This window comes from Crocodylus porosus, unplaced genomic scaffold, assembly GCF_001723895.1.
Source record: "Crocodylus porosus isolate Cpor-Errol unplaced genomic scaffold, CroPor_comp1, whole genome shotgun sequence".
Classification (NCBI taxonomy): domain Eukaryota; kingdom Metazoa; phylum Chordata; order Crocodylia; family Crocodylidae; genus Crocodylus; species Crocodylus porosus.
Window position 1 is genome coordinate 52,118,968 of NW_017728886.1, and position 21,470 is coordinate 52,140,437.

Sequence of the window (21,470 nt, forward strand, 5' to 3'; positions counted from 1 at the left end):
CCGGGGGTGACCAGCAATAAACAGCGCGAATAAGCCCGCGGGCTCCCTCCGTCCGCTGGGCCGGTCGCACGCGGCCCCCGCTGCACAGAGGTCCCCGCACCCTGCTGGCCCTGGGGCTTGGGCGGGAAACGGGTGCCGAGGGGCCAGGGAGTGAGTTTGCGGGAGGGTGCACCAGCGCCTCATGGTCAGTGGAAGACGCTTGCTGCCATCAAAACCACAAGACAATCCCCCCCCCCCCCCAAAAGGACCAGGTTCTCTCGCATCTTCCTGTTCTCTGACTGCAGCTGTTGCCTTCCCCCCTGGCTTGCGCCGTCTCAGGTGAGACACGGCGGAGAGTTTAAGGCGCCCTGCAGACAGGGGATGCGGGCAGCGGAGCCCGCGCCGGCGCAGCCCACCCCACCGACGTGCGCGCGAGCAACGAGGAGCACCCACAAGCACCGTGTGCTGTCTTAGCCCCCCCCCCAAATAAATAACTCAGCAGGGGTCCTGCCGTTTGCGTCTTAATTCTTGAGTCAGTGTGTCAAAGCTAAAAATAAATAAATAACTTTCACTCGCTATCAGGGAAAAAAATCAGGAATTGCATGAGATTTGCAAGAGCTAGTTACTTAAACGGAAATTGAGCCCTATTTTGTGGGAAATTAGTTTTGCAGACTTTCTGCACGAAAAAAAAATCTAAAAACTTTTGTTCAGCAGCTACTCCATTTTTCCCGGCAGTCTCAGGCTGAGCCGAAACCTGCGGCAGTCTTTAGACGGTAAGAGTTGCCCCCCCCCCTTTTTTTTTAGATCTAATGGTTTTTTTCCCCTCAACAAATTAAAAAAAAAAATACTGTGTTAACTTAGTTGTAGCTGTAACAATCTCATCTAATGCGATGTCCAAAGCAGCAGTAAGTCTTGTTGCTGCTCTGCCCTGCTCACCCCTTGCTATTGCTTCAGAATAAAGGAAATATTCAGTTACAACACTGATGAAATATTTTGTGCGTTTCACTGTGTTTATCGTTTCAATATGTGCTCTAATATTAAAAGGAAGAGTACAAAGGGAAGGCGATGCCTGCGCTGTGACTTGTTTTCTTAGCTCCCAGCGCTGTGAGACAAGCGATGCTGCTTGGTCCAGGAGACCTAGTGCTCAGGGCCCCAGGAAGGAGCAACCGGGAGAGACTCACTAATGGGAGTGTTTTCTTAGCGCTGCTTTGCAGGAGGAGCCAAAAGAAAATTTACCCCCAACCTATTCATGCAATGGCTGCAATACATCCAAGTCCTTTATTATTTTTTCTTTTTGGGAAGCGGGGGGTTATTCCAGCACAAACCCTCTGACTGTAAACAGCTGATAGGGGAGAGGGGGGAAATGAATTTTGTTTCAGGTGCCTTGTAAATAGTCATCAGGCACAGAGCTCTTTCATCTCTAATAGGTGCAACTTCCCTTAACGTACCCAGGCTGAGCAGTCTTCCAGTGTCAGATGTTAACAGCATGTCCCGAAGTTTCTTACCAACCTGCTGCTGTCAGTCAATCAGGCTCTGGAAATGTTGAACAAGGAGGGAGAAAATAGAAGGCAAAGAGTGAGACTGACACCGTTTGAGACATAAAATGTCTAAACAGCTGAAGAACGGGTTAAAAAAATATAATGTTCCAGATCAAACTCAGTTGAGTTGTTTAACTCTAGAGGTTAGCGGGGCACTGGCACACGTTTTCTATGATAAAAAGCAGAATAAGTGAAGCAAAAGAGGAGATGGTGGGAAAAGTAAAGATTAAATTTCCAAGAGAAGCAAGAGTCAGAGCCATGTTGCACTCTTTTTTTTTGTACAAGAAGAGGCTCCAAAAGGTAAAAGGGGAATGATGGAGGGGAAATCAGAGAGCTAAATACTTTTTTCAATAGAATCTATTTAAAATTAATCTTCCTGTTTCCCATAATACGTGCCTCTGTCCTATAACCTGTGTTCTCATTATGTTTCAAAAGTTCTCATTGTAAGCAAAATAAGAACTACTTATTCCACAAAAAATACATGATATTTTGTAGTAACAGGGTTTTTCATTTGAAGCAATGTAAGCAAACACACAGCCATGCAATGGATGTTAACGCAAATTAGTAGCTAACAGTTTATTGCAACATCCTAGTTAGTACACTTATGGATTTATCAGTCTACAATAACTAATCTGTAGATTTATGACATAGTGGCTTGTATAATTTTAAAGCAGCTTTCAGCAAACAAGCTGTAAAGAAACATTTTTTTAAAAAAAAAATCAAGAAAATTCTAATGTAAAACTTGTAAATAAAAGCAATTCTACAGAGCAAAATATGAAGGTTTCCTAGAGCTCCATATTATTGATTGGTTTCATATTTATATTATTAAATCTTGCACTTTTGATCTACATGTGGAAGTAAAGTCAGTGCCAACAAACTTGCCCTAAACTTCTAATGCCAAGTGAAAATAAAAGAATAGTTTTAGATGTTTGAGAACTGTAAACCATTTAGCTCATAAAACAGCTGGAACCAACCTAGCTTTGGGCATCATTTATCCTCTCCTAAAATGAGCTAATGGTTGCATCTGTTTTTTAATTTTAAAATGTATTGCAAGATATAGAAATCATATGAAAGAAGGCGGAATCCCTTCTGCCTCAGAATTCCTGTACTATACTCCTGTTCAGGCTCTTAGAACAGGTTTTAATACCCTGAACATTTGACCCTGCTGATATTTTTAGTGTTAATAGCTCTGCTGATAATTAGGAGTGTTGCCCATTTCTTTTGAGGTCTGTGCCCTGTTAGTATATGCATGCTACAGTACAATGAGATGAATGAAAATATTTTGGGGTTAGATCCTTAATTTACATGAATTGCCATGGTTTCACTGAAATCAGTATTATGAAAAATTTTGCAAGTTCAAGAAATGCCCCTTACCGTCAAAATATAAAGTTTAAAAATATTATTTTAGCTCGTTTTATCCACAGGTTTTATTATACCCAAGGGTTTATCAAAAAAGATGGAATTTTATTGTGCTGTAATTATGACTAGTGTGCATTTTTTCAGGGCAGCTTGGTCAAGGCAGGCATCCTTACTTAGAGCCAATACAGATTTACAACAGATGTATGTTTATTTTCAGACTTTTTGTTGATTGAGGGTATTTTTGCTACTTAATTCCCTTGGAAGTAATGCAGTTTGCTCTGTCTAGCAATGAAGTTTTACAGATCTCAGTAAAAATAAGGTCAGAGGTTAATACCTAATATTGAAGATGCTATCCTACCTTTAACTGAAAATGAATAATGTGTTGATTACCTGTCAGAAATAAAGAATATCTAGAGACAGTTAAAAGGTGATGAAAATTACTTTTACTGTTTGTAGATCTAGAACAGAATGAGTGCCCACTGTGCTTTGTAAAGACCTTTTGTAAGAAAACTATTAATATGCATAACTCTTAACGTGGTATTTTGGTGGTGTATTTCCAGTGCATTCTGATGCATTTACAAATGTAACATGTATCAGACATAAATTTGGGGAAAAATCTTTACAGCTTGTCTATACAAAAAAAAAATCTCAGGTTTATATTTATTGTTACTTCTCCCATATAAACTTGGACTTTATTCTAATTTTCATGATCTCAAAGCATTACGAATTTTAAAGCTACACTAGCAATTTAATATATTACATAAAAAGTGTGCTGAACTGGAAGGCCCTCACTAAAAATAATTTTTACAAGGTTCTATTATACCATTAAAATAGACTGCCAATACAGTCCAGTGAGCACAATTTCTTGCATTTCCTTTTCTAACAGATCTGTAAAATATTAAAATTAGTGTTAAACCTCAGCTTAAGGATACTTGAAATATCACACATCTCAGCCTTGGACATTCAGTAGTTTCTTTGGAGATTAAATTATGCTAAATAAGTCCTACAAAAGAATAGCAAAAAGCTACTAAGACTTAGGAGTTCAAGAGAACAACTTATTTGTGCAAAGTAGCATTGTCAAGATCTGTACGTTAAATTAAGTTACTGAGTGGTTTTCTCTAGTATTGTCTCCATCTAAAAAATGCTGATCTGTGAAATATTGGATATTTTAAGTTTACATCTCCTGTTCCTGTTTAGATGTGTAATCAACATACGTGTATTATACATGAAAAGCATTATTTTTTTATGTTGATGATTGCATATCTTGATATGTAGCAACACAATTCTTTTGTTGAAATTTATACATCACTGTGGAGCAAAAAAAGTATGTAGACTTTTATTACTATGCAGCTGAATACTTGATAGCTTCTTGGCTTTTGGATTTCATTTTGTACAAATATTTGAAAAAACATACCACTAGGCCCCACGTAAAAAGCAGAAAGAAAAAGACAAAAATCATTCCTAATGAGGTGTATTACATAAGCTTTGTAGGTAACGATCTTTAGTCCTTATTAGACTGTACAGTTAATGTTATAGTGATAAATACTTGGTGAATTAATCAACAATACCAAAAAATAGAGGTGACTTAAAATACTTGATGTGAAAGTATTTAAGCTAAGATTCATCTATGTTAACTGAGCAGATAGTGCATTCATATCAAAAAAGAAAAACAACTGAAGAGGAAGACAAGAAGTAGCTAAAAATCTGTGGCGCTGTTACTTGGCAGTAACTTTTCACCCCTAGCGAGACAGGCAACAGGCGGCATATTTCATAACATTGTCTCCCAAAAGGTAATGAAAGCTAGCAGGGTAATGTGTGAATAACCCAGCATTACCCATCTTGCCTGTTTCTCTACTGTTAGCTCCAACAGTGAGGAAAGAAGAAACATAGACTGAAAATAAATATTATAAAGTCTTGGGACAACTGTCATTAGGCTCAGCAAGATTTTTTTTTATTAGTTTTATTTATTATTTATATTCAGGCTAGGACCCTATTCACAAACTAAAGTGCTGCTAGATACTATGAAGCACAAAGGACAATCTGTGTCCAAAGAACTTAGGTCCTGACCCTGCTATTGGCCGTGTATAAGAGGACACCTGTGCCCTCATGGATCTCTATTTGTGACTACAGCTACTTGCTGAACTGAGTTGGAGTCAATCACAGGACAAGAGCCTGAGTTAATAATCACAGCAGAGAACAAAGATCTAACAAGTGTATATCTGTTTTTGCATGTACTCACAGTCAGTTCCAATGCCCAGTGTCTTATATAACATTAACAACAGATACTCAATTGGGAAAGCAGTATGAAGGGAATTTACACATACATACACACATTAACCCTGGAAGAAATTGTTGCCTGTTCTCAAATACCTACAAGATTCTTACTGCCTTGAGCACAAAGTGCTCATCTCTTATCAAACTCTGAGCCAGCAACTAAGCCTAATTATATTAAATTGCTGTTTTGAATGTTATTTTTAAAATGCGCTTGTGGTGGTTTCTCAAAGAATAAAAAGGTAGAGCTGGTTGACTTCCCTAAGAAATGCATGCCAGAGCTTTCTTTTTTGTATGGAGTTGTGCAAAAAGAAGAGTTCAGTTTGCATATGCATCTCCAAACTATTAAATCAATCCTGTGATTCAGGGGTATAGGTTGTAACTGCATTGGTCTAAGGACATAGGCAGACAAGGTTCTTTGGGCAAATCCAATATCTTTTATTAAACCAACGAAAATACTTAGAAAAATTCTTTTTTGCAAGCTTTTGGGTGCAAACACCCTTCTTTAGACTGAGGAAGCACCTGCAGTTGGATTTAGACATTCTGATTCAGCAAAGATCTTTAAGTGCACTAGAGCTTATGAAATTATTAATGTATTTAAAATTAGGCAGACCCTGAAGAACTGTAGTTTAAGCCGAAGCTCCAAAACAGAGATCCTCCAAAAGGAGGTTACACTCGATATGCTTGCCTTTGGTATTATTTTCACAAGATCCCAAAAACAGAGCATAGTTTCAGCAAGAGTGTTTGATTTTAGGCTCTGAACCAGGAACCAGTTAAGTATAAACTGTACAATCATGTGAAACGGGTACATCCTAAACATTTGCCACTCACTTTCTTTTAGTGTACTTGGATCGTCTCTTGATGCAACATCAATATGTCTGACTTTGCTTCACATATGCTATACCAATCAGGGACTGCCTGGTCCTTTGTGTATATACATGATCGTTAGTTTATGTGCCAGAATGCAATGTCAGAGAGAACCCAGCCAGCTCTGAAGGAGCCTAGCACTGTAATGTTGGTAGGCTCAGTTAATGTACAAATCTTGATGCCCATTTCAGCTTTTTCTGCAACCCAAGTACAAAATCCTTGAAGAGAAAATGTTTGGATTTACAGTTACCTCAATAGCTTTGTGTCCATAAGGATTTACTCATTCATACAGTTTAGCTACAGAACATATCTTTTATATACTTTCTATTTAATACTCAAAGTATGCTTCAATACAAACCATAAAAATATGGCAAACTGAAAATATTTTCCATTTAACTGTTTCAGAATACCATGTGCAAGAGAACACAACAAAATTAAATTAACTAATAACATATGCAACTCTCAGTTGTGCAAGAGTAGTTTATGCCCCTAAATCCAGATTGCAGCATCTGGTGGCATGTAGCATGTCTTTAATGAAAGAAAAAAGGCATGAGATATGGCTTTCAATACTACAGAGCCAAAATGCTGGCATACCTTTTGCTTCAGTTCAAGAGATACAATAACTCCCACTAAAACTAGTAAGCCTACACCAACGAAGTAAACTGCTTTTGGGGGCATTATAGATTTTTCCTCAATTACGGTAATAGCAGCCTAGGATACAGCTGTAAGTAAGGTTTTACCATAAAATTATTTATCAGAAAATTTTGAGACGATAATACCCCACAGTATGAATCACTTAATGTACCCAATTAAACAAACTCCCATTTGATTTTTACCATCTCTCCCCAAATTGGCCTGTAGCTTTCCTAAAACTACTAGTTTGACTAGTGTTTTCATACAGCTACTTTTTTTTCTATCCTGCTCATTCACTATTGGTAGCCCAGTATGGAAAAAAAGGAAGAAAGAATAGAAGACAATCCCTTAGATGTCCTCATGTCTTTGGTCTATAATGTTCTGAGCCCTTTCCATCCCACCTTCTTCAACACTTCATGTGATCAGTCCCATGATCAGAATGCAGTGAAATGTGGTTGGCCGACCAGAAAGGGGTGGGGGGAAGAATTAGCCAAACAAGAACATTATTTCAATATAATATATTTTTAAAATAATTAAGTGAAGTATCTTACTAGGGCATTCAGCAATGCTATTTATTTCTATTTAAAAGAAAATGCAAGTAAAAATTGAGTTAATATACTGCTACAAAGGATTTTTTAATAATCTTTGAAACGCATATTTTAAAATTGTTTTTAATGTGTATATGCCCCATAAAATGATTCACACATATGCACGCACACACACTATATATATGTATATATATGAAGTCATCTTAATATCCTCAAAACATTTTGTTCAATTACAATAAACTACGTTTGGCTTCTACCCTTCTTACTAGTAAGGAAATTCTTATAAAAGACATGTTGCACAGGAATAAAAGCCATCTAATTAGACTGCTGGTTTCAGATGTATGAAGGATCAGGGTGTTGTCAGAGTAAGCACTTTGCACAATTTACCCAGAAAAAGTGATTGTAGTAAGTGCTTAGAATGCCTGTCTTATCTAATGTACTCAGTAAAACTGAATACTAGTCCCTAGCACGACTCTGAATTGCTCAAAATAAAAGGTCACAGACAGAAGGTATAGGAGACTTCCCAGATTCTAGAATATAATCCAATTTCAGATTCCACAGTATACTAAAAGTCAAGTTTTGCATCTTTTGAGGTTGGGAGTATGGTTAGTTTCCCCTTATGCATGTACAGTTCTTTCATGACGTATGACATGCTGCAGCTGTGGTAACAAGATTCTTTTTTTTTTTAATTATTAAATATACCTTGACTTGATGAGAGTGCTTGGCTCTAAAAATAAGTCATACATCTCATTTCTGATATGTCAGACATGGCATAGCTCCAGAGGTACATGCAGTAAATTTAACCTTTATAATTTGTAGTCAACCAAACATTTCCAAACTAGGTCCCATAAATATGAACATGCATTGCTTGTTTGTTTTATGTTTTTAAAGTTTCCTTTATTGATATTATAATACTTTGACCCAAAAATGTAAGGAAATAACTGTATCACATTAAACACGGGGATACGCTTTCACAGTCATTTATTGTGTATAGCTAGTAAACATTTCCTGGCAAACAATTCAGAGAGTCCATAAATTCCATCCTAACGCTACTTCCGTAGCTATATGCAATGTACCATACACCAGGGTATTTAGCTCAGTCTCTCTCATCCGGAATGGGTGGATTGGAATCGAAAAATCCCCACCCCCCCATTATAGCACCACATGCCTGGAAAGTCTATCCTCTCTAAGGGCAAACCGCTCCTCTCAGATCCGTTTGGTGGATCATGACACTAAAATTCTGCTGTCCCCAGCTATTTGATCTAGCAGCATTTCTGAAGTGCCTGTCAAGACAGTATGATATGCCAACATCCCCTTGGCCTTACTGGCAGTTCCACACCTACGGACAGGAGAATGGAAAAAAAAAAAAATCAGGGATAATGTTTACTACACCATTCTGGTTTCTGGGGAAAACCACTACAGTTAGGCTTAAAGGTGGGAAAACAAATAAAAGTCTAACTTTAGTGGAGTTAATATATATGGAACCTTAGGGCCATAAACACATAATTAGTTAAGCTTTGCAGTTAGATTAGCCCAGCAGCATCTTCATAATTATTTAGTAAATTTGAATTCAAAGTAATTTTCTCTGGTTTCCTTATTTGGGTTTTTATAGAATGAGGGCTTATTAAAAGGAACAACTGACCTATAAAGAAGTTTGGTGATCAGAATTTTCCCTCTTCTTATTTTCCTAGTTTTCCCTGTGCATATGTTGCTTTTTAGTGGCTTAAAAAAAATGGTATAAAGATCGAATAATATGAATTTTTTTGTTAATTAATCTTGCTAAGCTAAAACAAAACTATATAGAATGAAAGAGTGAGCTGACTACTTATAGGGACAGCTAATACCCCTAACTACAGATGCTGTACCCATTGTTAGTTACATTACAGCTACATTTTTCAGACTATTTCTGATTGAAAACAAAGGGTTAGTAAAAGTCTGGACTGTTTCCAAGGTCCCAAAGAATGAATTTGGAAAGGTTCAGTTGCCATTAGCTTTACTTCTTTATTTTATTATTTTAAAAAAAAGGGATTTGGGGGTTTCAGCTGTTTTTAACTCCCAAAATTTCCTATCCCAGGAACTACCTTCTGGTGAAAGATCTTTAACCTTGTTATGCAGAGTACTGAGCTTAAGTGCTAACTACAAAAATATTTTTTTGCAGAATCTCCAGATATTTTCTCTTGGTTACTGTGATGAGAGAGAGGCTTGAGTACAGAAGCATTTAATTTTTCTGATATTAAAAAGCTTGCTTTTTCCTTACTCCATTTAGTGTCTCAAATTTATCTATGTCAGACAGCACTGCTATAAAAATACATTAGCTTTGTTCTTATGCCCTACTCTTGCAATCACAATCACAGACAGCAATCACAATCACAGTAAGCCAAATACGCTGTGAGAAGCAGAGTAATTGAGCCTGGGCAGAGAAAAAAAACTGACTCCCAGGACCCAAGCTAGCTTATTTAGTGCTAACTTTGGTAAGTCCACTGCCACTACATTTTGCCGAGGTGATATACTCTAACACAGTGAGGTCCAACCTTTATTTTTGAAGGTGTCACACATCAGCTCTGCATCCTCCCTGAGTGCAACTCTAATCGCCTTCCCCTGCCCAATCTGCTATTTTGCTTCCTGCCATATGTTCCCTACCCCATCTTCTGCTGTGTTTTATGCTTCCTTCCACATCTGCTGCTCTGCTTTCCACTTCATGCCCTATCTGCTGCAGGGGCTGCCCATGCCACTTGTGGCACACATGCCACAGGCCAGCCACCCCTTCATTAATACATCTTCAAAAAGAAACCTCTATTTTATGCCCCCAAAATTCCTCACTGCACCCTCATTCAACACCCCCCTTGTGCCTGTCACCCATTAAACCTGGCTAAGAGTCATAGACTCATAGAAAACCAGGGTTGGAAAGGACCTCAGGAAGTAATATAGTCCCACCCCTTGCTCAAAGCAGGAGCATCCCCAACTAGATCATCCCAGTAGAGGCTTTTTCTAACCAGGTCTTAAAAGACTCCAGGGATGGAGATTCTACAACCTCTTTGCTAACTTGTTCCAGGGCTTTACTACCCTCCTTGTGAGAGAGTTTTTCCTAATATCTAACCTAAACCTCCCTTGCTGCAAGTTAAGACCAGTGCTTCTTATTCTGTCATCTGTCACTACTGAGAACAGTTGAGCTCCATCCTATTTGGAACCACTCTTCAGGTAGCTGAACACTGCTATTAAGTTCCCTGTCAGCCTTCTCTTCTCTAGACTAAATAAGCCCAGTTTCCTCAGCCTCTCCTGATAAATCATGTGTCCCAGCCCCCAAACCATTTTCATTGCCCTCTGCTGGACTCTCTCCAATTTGTCTGCACCCTTTTTGTAGTGGGAGGCCCAAAACTGGACACAGGACTGCAGATGTGTCCTCACCAGCTCACCAGTGCTGAACAGAGGGGAAGAATAACTTCCTTCAATCTGCTGGCAACACTCCTACTAATGCAGGCCAGTATGTCGTTAGCTTTCTTCAGAACAACAGCACACTGTTGGCTCATATTCAACTTATTGTCTGCTGTAACCCTCAGGTCCTTTTCTGTAGAGCTGATGTTTAGCCAGTTAGTCCCCAGTCTATACTGGTGCATGGAACTGTTCTGTCCTAAGTGTAGAACTTTGCACTTGTCCTTACTGAAGCTCAAGTGATTTCTTTTGGTCGAATCCTCCAATTTACCAAGGTCTCTCTGAATCCTATCCCTACCCTCCGGAGTATCTATTATTCCCCCCCAGCTTGGTGTCATCCACAAATTTGCTAAGAGCACACTCCATTCCATCTTCCTGGTCACTGATGAAGCTATTGAACAAAACCAACCCCACAACCTGGGGCACTCCACTTGATACTGGCTGCCAACTAGATATCAGCCACTGAGTATTACCCTTTCAACCTGATGACCCATCCAGTTTTCCATCCACCTTGCACTTAATTTATCCAACCTATACTTCCTTAGCTTGTTTGTGAGAATGTTGTGGGAGACCGTATCAAAAGCCTTGCTAAAATCAAGGTATATCATGTGCACTACTCTCCCTGCATCCACAGAGCCAGTCATCTCATCATAGAAAGTTGGTCAGGCATGACTTGCCCTTGGTGAATCCATGCTGACTATTCCTAATCACCTTTTTATCCTCCAAGTGCTTAGAAATCCTTGAGGACCTGCTCCATGATTTTTGCAGAGATTGAGGTGAGGCTGACTGGTCTGCTGTTCATTGCATCCTCCTTCTCCACTTTCTTAAGAATCGGCACCATATTTGCCCTTTTCCAGTTGTCTGAGACCTCTCCCAGTCTCCATGAGTTCACATAAATAATGGCCAGCAGTTCTGCAGTCACATCAGCCAACTCCCACAGCACCCTCACATGCATTGCATCTGGCCTCTCAGTTTTGTACACATCCAGCTTTTCTAAATAGTCCCTAACCTGTTCTTTCACCACTGTTGACTGCTCACCTCCACAAACTGTGCTACCAGGCATAGTAGTCTGGGAGCTGATCTTGCCTATGAAGACTGAGGTAAAAGAGGCATTGAGCACTTCACAGCTTTTTCCACAGCATTTGTCACTAGGTTGCCTCCCCCATTCACTAAGTGACCCCCACTTTCCCTGACCTTCCTCTTGTTTCTAACATATTTGTAGAAACCCTTCTTGTTACCCTTCCCTTCCCTTCCTAGCTGTAACTGCAATTGCACTTTGATTTCCCCAATTTCATCCCTGATGCTGGAGCAATACTCTTATACTCCTTATGTTGTTTTCAAGAGACAGAATTCTCTTGACCTTTAGCATTTACTTAATGTCTAGTGACACAAAATTGATGGAAGCCAAATTTTAATTTACATACTTCCATCTTTTGCTGGTTCAGGACCTCAGTGAGCCTGAGAGGGGACCAGGATTGTACCCCGACTGTTCATCCTCGCTGCAACAATATTTTTTCTTTTATGTTTGTAGCGAATTTGATTTCTAGCAGAAGCTAACAACTCTGATCAAAACAAACATGGAAAACAGGTGTGACATTTTCCAGACTATGAGACACGAGGACTCATATCTTTACTATGAAAAGATGCATTAATCCCTGTCCATTCAACTCTTGGCCTTTTACAAGTCAGTTGAGAATCTTTTCTCCAAGGGGTTTATTTCTGTTGTGTTTTGCTTTCATTCTCCTGTGGATACCTTTCCAATGACAATCTAGTTCCTGTCCACTCAGGTTTTTCTTACTTCATCATCTCGAAGTCAGATCTAATGGCTAATCCGATGCCTCTTTACTCCCTTTCAGAAGTTCATGTATGCCTCTAATTTCATAGCTAAATGGCTCAGTAAATGAAATAAGGTAAATTCTCTAATTGAAATTGATGCCATGTTGTGCTACGTGTTTTATGTACACCTAGAACTTTTGAGTCCAACAGAGAAGACAAAGGGTTAAACAAATAACAGTCTCTCTCTCTATAAAAAATGGGCATACACAGAGGCAGATGAGATTTGTGTGTCCTAACTCTCAGAGTTTTCTATAAAGCATTGTAGCAAAAGTGATAATATCACACACATTGAGACAGATCCCCCTTTAACTTGGTTTGAGTTTTCTTCTCTCTCCTAAAACACACTTAGATTTGGAGCTGGTAAATAGGATTTATGGCCCAGGGACTTAGATTTTGTCATAAATGCAAAGTGGAGTCATTTTAGCTGGGTCTACACTAACAGTATAGTTAGGAGCCAATTTTAAATTTTGCTCTAAAGCCTTTATTTGCCAATGATGGTTGTGTCCAGATGAGTGCAGACATTTGGTTCCTTGGGGACAACTAGCAGCAGCAGCCCAGGCATCCCAGGCTGCAAGGCAGCAGCATGAATGCCTGAGACGGGCCTGCACCACCACGTACCACACAGCAGCACTCATCTGGGTATGGCCTATTTTCCAAGAACCCCTGTTACTTAACTCCCTAACCTAAACATGCAAGTTCTCCGGAACTTTGGGTATGATGTTATCCCTGACACCACCTGTCCCTTCCTACAACGCATTTCAGATTTACCTAAAAGTACTAGGTCTGGAGCACAAGTACTATTGAAGGAGCAACTTTGCAATTCCTTGTTCTTATTGTTGGTCATTATGTACCACCTGTATTATACTAACCAAAAGAATCATGCCCAGAAAGAGAGACAAGTAGTAGCCGTGACGGTGCAGGAAATGTACAAGAGATGTTTTTGTTTGTGACATATTTTATTGGACCAATAAAAATATAGTTGGAAGAGATTTGGATGAGCTTTCAGGGAAGGACACTTGTCCCTAAAAGCTTGTCCAACATCCCTCTCAGTTATACATTTGGTCCAATTAAAGATATCACAAAAGACCCCTGACATTAATTACATTACACACTTACATTCAATTGATATTTTATCTTACTTTTCTACTTTAGTGCTTTTATTTAAAACAGAATGCCAGAAATAGCTAAAATATAAAATTAAAACATTTTTGTATATTTGAAGTACATTTCTGTATTAGATTGTTTTACTACTTATGTATTTAATAGTCTTGTGCTATGCAGATAGATACAACACAGAACTCATATTTTATATATTAAAATTCAAGTAAGTTACCTGAAACAGGCATATCCAATGTATTTCTTTCCTGTTCTGATACAAAAGCCAAATGATGTAGTCATGTGATATAGGACCCAATCTAGATCTTGTTGCAACCCTTAGCTCATGGGAGTTATCATTGTCCCCTAGTCTTAAAATTAACAAAAGAAAGAGAAAAAAACGAGCACTCATATAGTGTACAACCATAAGCTCGGAACAAAATGTAAAGCACTTACGTACATAAAGAAGAGAAACAGATTGCATAAACACCACCATTAGGATGGGTGGTGTTAAACAAGGTGTTGGGTATTAAAGAAGAGCAATGCTCTTTTACAAGCATAAACTAAAGAGGATGTAGATCTATAAGGAACGCAGGTGTGACTGAGGGTGGGAGACCCTGAGGCCAGGTCTCATGTTGGCCTGCCTACCTGTTGCTACCGAGCAATCTGCTCAGTCTCACCTGCCATGATTTTGCTGTTCCTATAAACTGATGGTAAATACAGAAAACTGTCCATTACATGCCCCAATACCAGGGAGCACTATCTGCAGCTCCAAACCTCCCCTACACCGCAGCCCATGCCTCGCAGATGGCATCCTGGTCTGAGACCAGAGCAAAATGAATCCAAAGTTGGGCTCCACCTAAACACACATTCATACTACCTCCCCTCTCACAGTAGGCCTCTTCCACTCCACCCCTCTCTCACCAGGGCCTCTGGCATAATACCCGTTACTGGGCCACACTCCACTGCCCTGCTTCTCTTTGAGTGGCCCCTCTTGGGCCATCAGGCTTCGCTACTCCCATACTGGCCTTGCCATGCAGGACCTTTGGTTCCCACAAGTTCTCCTACCTTACATGGTCCAGCCTTGAGCCAAACCCTGGGCTAATTCTGCCCCAAGTCCCTCAACGGGCACAACTCCTCATGGGGCTGGTCCTTGTGCTGTCCTTCAAGCTTACACCCATTTGGCCCTACTCAGCATGCCCCGTGGGCTGTCCTTCAGGCCTACTCCAACTTGAGCCCTACTCAGCCCCATCACATACACAGTTTTTCAGGCCTACTCACACTTCACCCCTACTCTGTGTGGGGCCTCCCAATGCTCTCCATACTACCCCCTCTGGGGTCTCCAGGACTTTGCATCCCTGCTGGGCTCAGGTGGCACTCTGCTTACCATGCCTGGCCCCACTATTCCTACTTCTCAGGGTCTTACACCCCCCTCGTGGGCTCAGGAGGCCACAGCCAAGCCTGGCCCCACTACTACCTCCAAAGTCCACCTGAAGATGGATGCTGGGGTTAAGGCACCCCTCCTCACCTTTCACTGGGGAGGTAACCTGCCTGGCATTTCCTGGGGACTCCCGCACCACCAGAAGACCCACCAGGCCACCCTTCTCCAGTATTGTGCAGTTTTAGGTCATTCCCAGGACCAGGAGTCTCCAAACCATCCCCATAAACTCCTGCCCTTACCTCCAAGATGTATCATACAGCCTTTCAGCCAGGCGATGTTTCTGCCTGGCTGCTAGCAGCAAACTGCTCTGTTTATGTAGGCAGCCAGTATTTCAAAATGACTGCCGCAATCAAGCACCTGCTGGCTGTTTGGCTCAGCCTTTAAATGTGGCAGGCACCAACAATGCCCTGCCACAACGTGCATGACTGGAATCTTGAGTGTAGTTATTATAACCTATTTGGGAAGGACTGAATAGACAGGGAAGTGGTACTTTATCGAGAATGGCATTACCACTTTCCAAGTCAGTTACAGGTCTTAAGCAAGCAAATTTTGATCTTTAGGCATTTGTGTTGTATCAGATCATGCTATGACATCATCACATCATAATAATCTGAAAACTATAAAATATTATTTCTTAATTCAAAAAAGTATTTCATTCAACAGAAATAAATTCTATTCTACACCTCTACAAACAACTGCTCACAAAGGACAGGTATAGTGATTATACTCTTACAAGTGTAAGTGATCAGAAACCAGTGTATACCCATAACAGAACAGAAATTCAGCATACATAGATTGATTTAAAAATAGTGGAACACAGTCTAAGATTTGCTCCCCCCCGCCTCCCCAACCAAAGGGTGAATGTGTGTTCTGTTCACTACCAATCTAAACTATTGTCAATGCCAGACCGCAGCCAGCAAGGCCAGCCATACCTTGCCATGCACCCAAAGATGCATCTCAAGCCAGTCCAGAGAGGGGATACTCCTCCTCTTTGTGACTTTGGTCAGGCTGCAGTTGGAGTACTGCATCCAGTACTGAGCGCTGCACTTCAAAAGGGATGTGGCCAGCCTGGAGAGGGTTCAGAGGAGGGCCACCCACTTGGTGAGAGGGTAGCAGGACAGGCCCTACGAGGAGAGACTGTACCTGTTCAGCCTCAGCAAGAGGAGGCTGAGGTGGGACCTGGTGGCTGCCTACAAACTCATCAAGGGAGATCAACAGCAAATAGGTAGAGCCCTTTTCTCCCCAGCACCACCTGGGGTGACAAGGAACAATGGTAATAAGCTGATGGAGAATAGGTTTAGGTTAGAGATCAGAAGGCAATTTTTTCCAGTTAGGGTGGCCAAAATCTGGAACCAACTTCCCAGGGAAGTGGTCCTTGCCCCTACCTTAGGCAAATTCAAGAGGAGGTTGGATGATTACCTGTCTGGGGTCTTGTGAACCCAGCATTCATTCCTGCCTGTGGCAGGGGTCAGGCTAGATGATCTGTTCAGGTCCCTCCTGACCCTAGCTACTATGAAACTATGTCGCCTACAGAAAACAGTGTAATTTAGATAGATTCTGCCTTGGGCTTTTTGAATGTCTGTACCTAGCCACAACAAGTAATTTATGGTTAATTTATGGCCCTATAAATGTGTTTCTTGCTCTAAAAATGCCAGTTTCACAATAACAACAATTATGGGCCAGTACCATAAGGAGAAATTATACAGAAAAACATGTATGAGAAATAGGAAATACTTAAAGGCATTTTTACATGGCCAAAAAGCCACAATCAAGAAAGAAGGCTGTGCTGTTTTAAAAAAAACTAACATGGCTAAAATGTATATCTAAGCATTCTTTCTCTTACTATGTATGAGAGAGAGAAAGAGAGCTGTTCAGAGGAGAAATTGACAGTGATTATTATGAATTAGAAGCAAGAAATTACCCAGTATTGTAAGGGAAACTGAAGAACAGAGAAAAATATGGCCAATAAAAATAAGGAAAATATGAAGATGGGCATATATGTACACACACATCTAGGAACAAAAATAATTCCAGAAAAATGGTAGTTGGCAGAACTGTCAGAAATAACACAGACTTTAAATTCAACAAATATTGTTTTCTGTATTTGGGAAAACGCCAGATGATGCATTCATATCATATGATGAGGATAAAGAAACATTTTCTAACAGCAATTCAGGAGAATGTTAAGCAGCAGCTACTATAAAGTTAAACATTTTTTTTAAAAACAGCATGTCTGGATAACTTGCATCCAGCAATTTAAATTAAGCTAGCTGAGGAGCTCTCTGACTTTTAATATCAATTTCAGTAAGTCTTGCAACACTGGGGAAATTCCAGAGAACTACAAGAAAGCTAATGTTATGCTGATACTTAAAAAGAGTAAAAGGAAGCAGCCAGAATAACTATAAGACTTTGAACCTAACATTGAATCTGGACAAAATAGTGGAATAGTCAATAAAGAACTTAAAAAGAAAATAAAAGAAGAATAGCATAACTAATGCCAATTCCCATAGGTTTATGAAAAAATGATCTTGTCAAAGTAAGCTTGTATCTAGTTGATAAAGATAAAAACATTGATTTGACAAAAGGTAAGGCATTTGACTTGATACCACGTGACATTTTGAATTAAAAAGGAATAATTTAAAATCAACATATATTAAACTGACTAAGACTAGCTAATATTGATAGATCTCTGAATGTAAATAGTGATTCATTATTGAATGAATGTATTTCTGGAGAGATCCCATAAGTCTTAGTTCTTGACCTTTTGCTATTTAACATTGGATAAAAAAAATCTTATCAAGTCTGAAAGTGGCGCACACCTTTGGAAGAGGAGTGAATAATGAAGAGGATAGCTCAATGATATAAAAAGTACTCTTGATTTCTTTGTAAACTGGGGGCAAGCAAAGAATATGTATTTCAATATGCCCACACTTAAAGGGTGGGATTCTTCATTTTGGAAAGTGATGCTGTTAAAGACTCCTGAGTCTTTTTCAAAGTAGAAGTAGAATGCTTCTAATATCCGCTGGCACTATTAGTACTGAAGTACTGAGTCTACTTTGGGTGGTCACAGTTCAGTTCAGTTCAAATTGGTGAGAGTTCAAAAAGATTGGAAAACATATCCCAGATTGCCCTTGAGCTGATCATTATTTAGCTTATCAAAGGCAAGATTAAAAGGATGCTCTTTGATCATGGTTTGCAAGCATCTTCCACGGGACATAGACATTTGATTAAGAGGGCTTTTCAGTCAGCAAGATGACCATATGCCGGGTCAGCACAGCACGGTTCATCCACTCTTGCCTACCCCAGAAGCTCCTGAGAGTGAGTAACCCTGAGTTACTTGCCAAGGCAGCTTTTCAAACTGATGGGGCCTGCACAGCGCAGCTTTTTACACTGCTCCCCCAGCCTGCAGATTGGGGAGGAACCAGTCAGGGTTATTTTGCCTCAAGTGGCACAACTTGCACCACACCAAAGTGAATGTCTAGGCACATGTGCCAAGGCAAAAGCCCTGGCTCAAATTTACACTGCTTCTATTTGAGCTGCTGCAAGCACACATGCCTGCATGTGTAGACAGGCCCAAACAGCCCTTTGGCCTAGTTTATGCAGGAGATTAGACTAGCTGATAACAACAGTCCTTTCTGGTTCTATAATCCATGAATCTATTACTTGAATTACACACCTCCGTCTCTTCCATACACCTTTTTTGGAGCAGACCCAATCAGTTCAGAATTAATCAGCTCCAGGTGAATCCAGTTTTTTTGTTGCATGAAAAACTTTCTCCTTCCTCCTATACTGCAGAAGATCATGATTTGTCCCTGACTATAAGAATTAGCAAGAGATGGAAACTGTATGCCTATCAGATTGCCACCCATCATTAGTAAATTACTTAAACAGACCGGTGATATTTGAAGGAATTTAAAAGGCTGTCTTGAATAGTAAAATATTGTGCATTTTATGTGTAAGTGAATTAAAAAAAAAGCCTCCCCAAAACCCTTGTTGACTCCAGAGAAATAGGAGGAAATAAAAAATTATGCACAAAACACACTTCATTGTTTAACTGGGAGGAAGAGTATAGTAGGAATAGCTAACTCATTTTGCCTGATTTTTTGGACCCTTGAGAATATTATGAGTTTGAAAGCTTTATTTCAACCATGAACATTTCTGAATTACATTCTGGTTAGGAAAGACTGAAAAAAAGGTGGACCCACAAGGAAGGAAATCCTAAAGAAAAACTATATCTAATATAAACAACAGTGAATATCCTACATATGTACATATGCTACATCACCTAGTGAAGTAAAACGTATTATTTAAAAGCAGGCTTGCCAATTTGAAAAAGGTGTTTAAATTACAAGGAGGAGAGGGAGGGAGAAAGGGAAGGTTCACAAAGCTAAGTTTGACCCTTCATTGGTATTGATCATCATGGTTCCACTGAAGTAAATGAAGTTCCATCCATTCATCCCATTGAGAATCTGGTTCTCAAAATAGTTTTGAGGACCCTATAATTCACTGTAACCCCCTTTGTACAGAATCTATATTGTATAACTATATTATACAGTGTGAATTTACGTACCCCTGAAGTTAAAAGACTCGTAGGAGAATGGGAGAGCAACAAAACCAAAAGACAGGGGAAGGACAGAAAATTAAAGTGCGTTTAGACTTGATTCCACTCTCGGTAACACTATATATTAAATTCCTTTAAAAAAAACCCCAAAAACCAGTGGAATTTAACTGGGAAAAATTGGTGAGAGACGAGAATCAGGCCCCAAAACAATGGAAAACAGTTGGCCTTCTGAGGAAGTCCCTCCTGTATTCTTACAGGGAATAAAATTAATTGTCAGTTCATTGCAACATTTCTACACGTTTTGGTCACTACCTTGGCTGGTAACATCAGTAGAAAGAAGTTTATTTTGTAGGACTGCAATACTCTGGGTAAGAAAAAACCTGGCACTACATACAGTACTAGCTAGACAGTTTCATCACAACACTAAGGCACCTTTGCATAAATATTGTTGAAAGACAGTGAAGAGAGAGGAGGAAACTCTGTGTCTTTAATGTAAGGTCTTTAATGCTAACATACGTCAAAACGCTCTGTGCACTTCTGGAACCCTTCTGTTAAAATGTCTCTAGCTCTAGGGACTCATTGTATAAAGCAGTTATGCACCATTTAAATGTGAAAAATGCACACTTTACTTGGAAAAAGATGTGTGATGTGAAGTGTTTTTAAGAATAATTGAATGATTTTGTGATTCATTAAATGCTTTTCCTCAGTACACAGGTAATACCTTTTCCACTAAGCACCCAAAGGGTGAAAAGTCAAAGAGCTGAGAGGGAGAAAAAGAATCTATTTTCATAGCTTTGTATTTTATTCCTTATCTTTTTCTGTTCTAAGTGTAACAGAACAATAAAGGGAAAAGTGAAAAGCAGCACTTAGGAAATTTAAAAAATACTGAGTACCAGGGAAGGAAATATGTGCTAAGTTGTCCATTTCTGTTTTAAGGGGAAGTAAAGAAAAATTGTGGCACCTCAAGTTTTTGAATATGGCTTCAGATGCATATCCCTCCTGCGACCATGGGAACAGCCCCTTTAAAGTAAAAAAGACCGTTTTCATATACCCAATATATATTTAAGCCAAAGTGTAAATCTTCAATTTCTTTCTCTCGCTTGCTTGCTCTCTCTCTCTTTTTTAAACTAGGGAAACAATACACACCTTGAATCCTGCAAAAAAGATCTCTGGCAAAATCACAAAACGCCTGCTTAAGTAATACCCAAAAGGTAACTTCATGCATTCCACAAGCCAGAAATAACTCACAGCACGATGAATCCACAAGAAAGTCAATAGGATATTATAACACTCTTAGGGGAACTGTAGCTATAAGAGCAATGTGAGGCAATGTCTTAGCATGAGCTATCACATTATATGTGTGCTATATAAATGTGCATGAATTATATTACAACATATGACACACCATGGCTTTTGATCTATTGTGACTTATGACCTATGTCCTATTGTGACCTTCATGGATGAATCTAAAGAGAATAGTTTAAAAAAATAGAACATATATGATACATCACATTTAGGTAGGATAAAATGTATAAGGGATATAAACATGTGATCAGGGCATTACCTAGCCAAAACTTGCCAGAGACGCGGAAGAAACTTCCCTTGGGGCAGCATATTACTTTTTTTTTTTTGCACCTTCCTCCAAGATATCTAAAGTTAGGATACCACCTTAGAGGAACCATTGGTTTGACTGGGTATGGCAGTTCTAATATTGTTGTGAACATATGCTAGTACAGAAAATACAGCTTGTACTATTAATAACATTTTCTATATGGGTTTTCTAGCAATGTTAAAATTCACTGAAAGCCAATCCAGGTAAAAAGCTGGATGAAGCAGGCTTTGATTCTGTTTCCATTCAGATCAGCTGTGATCTTCTATGGATTTCAGTAAAACAGGAGAAATCTGAAATCAGG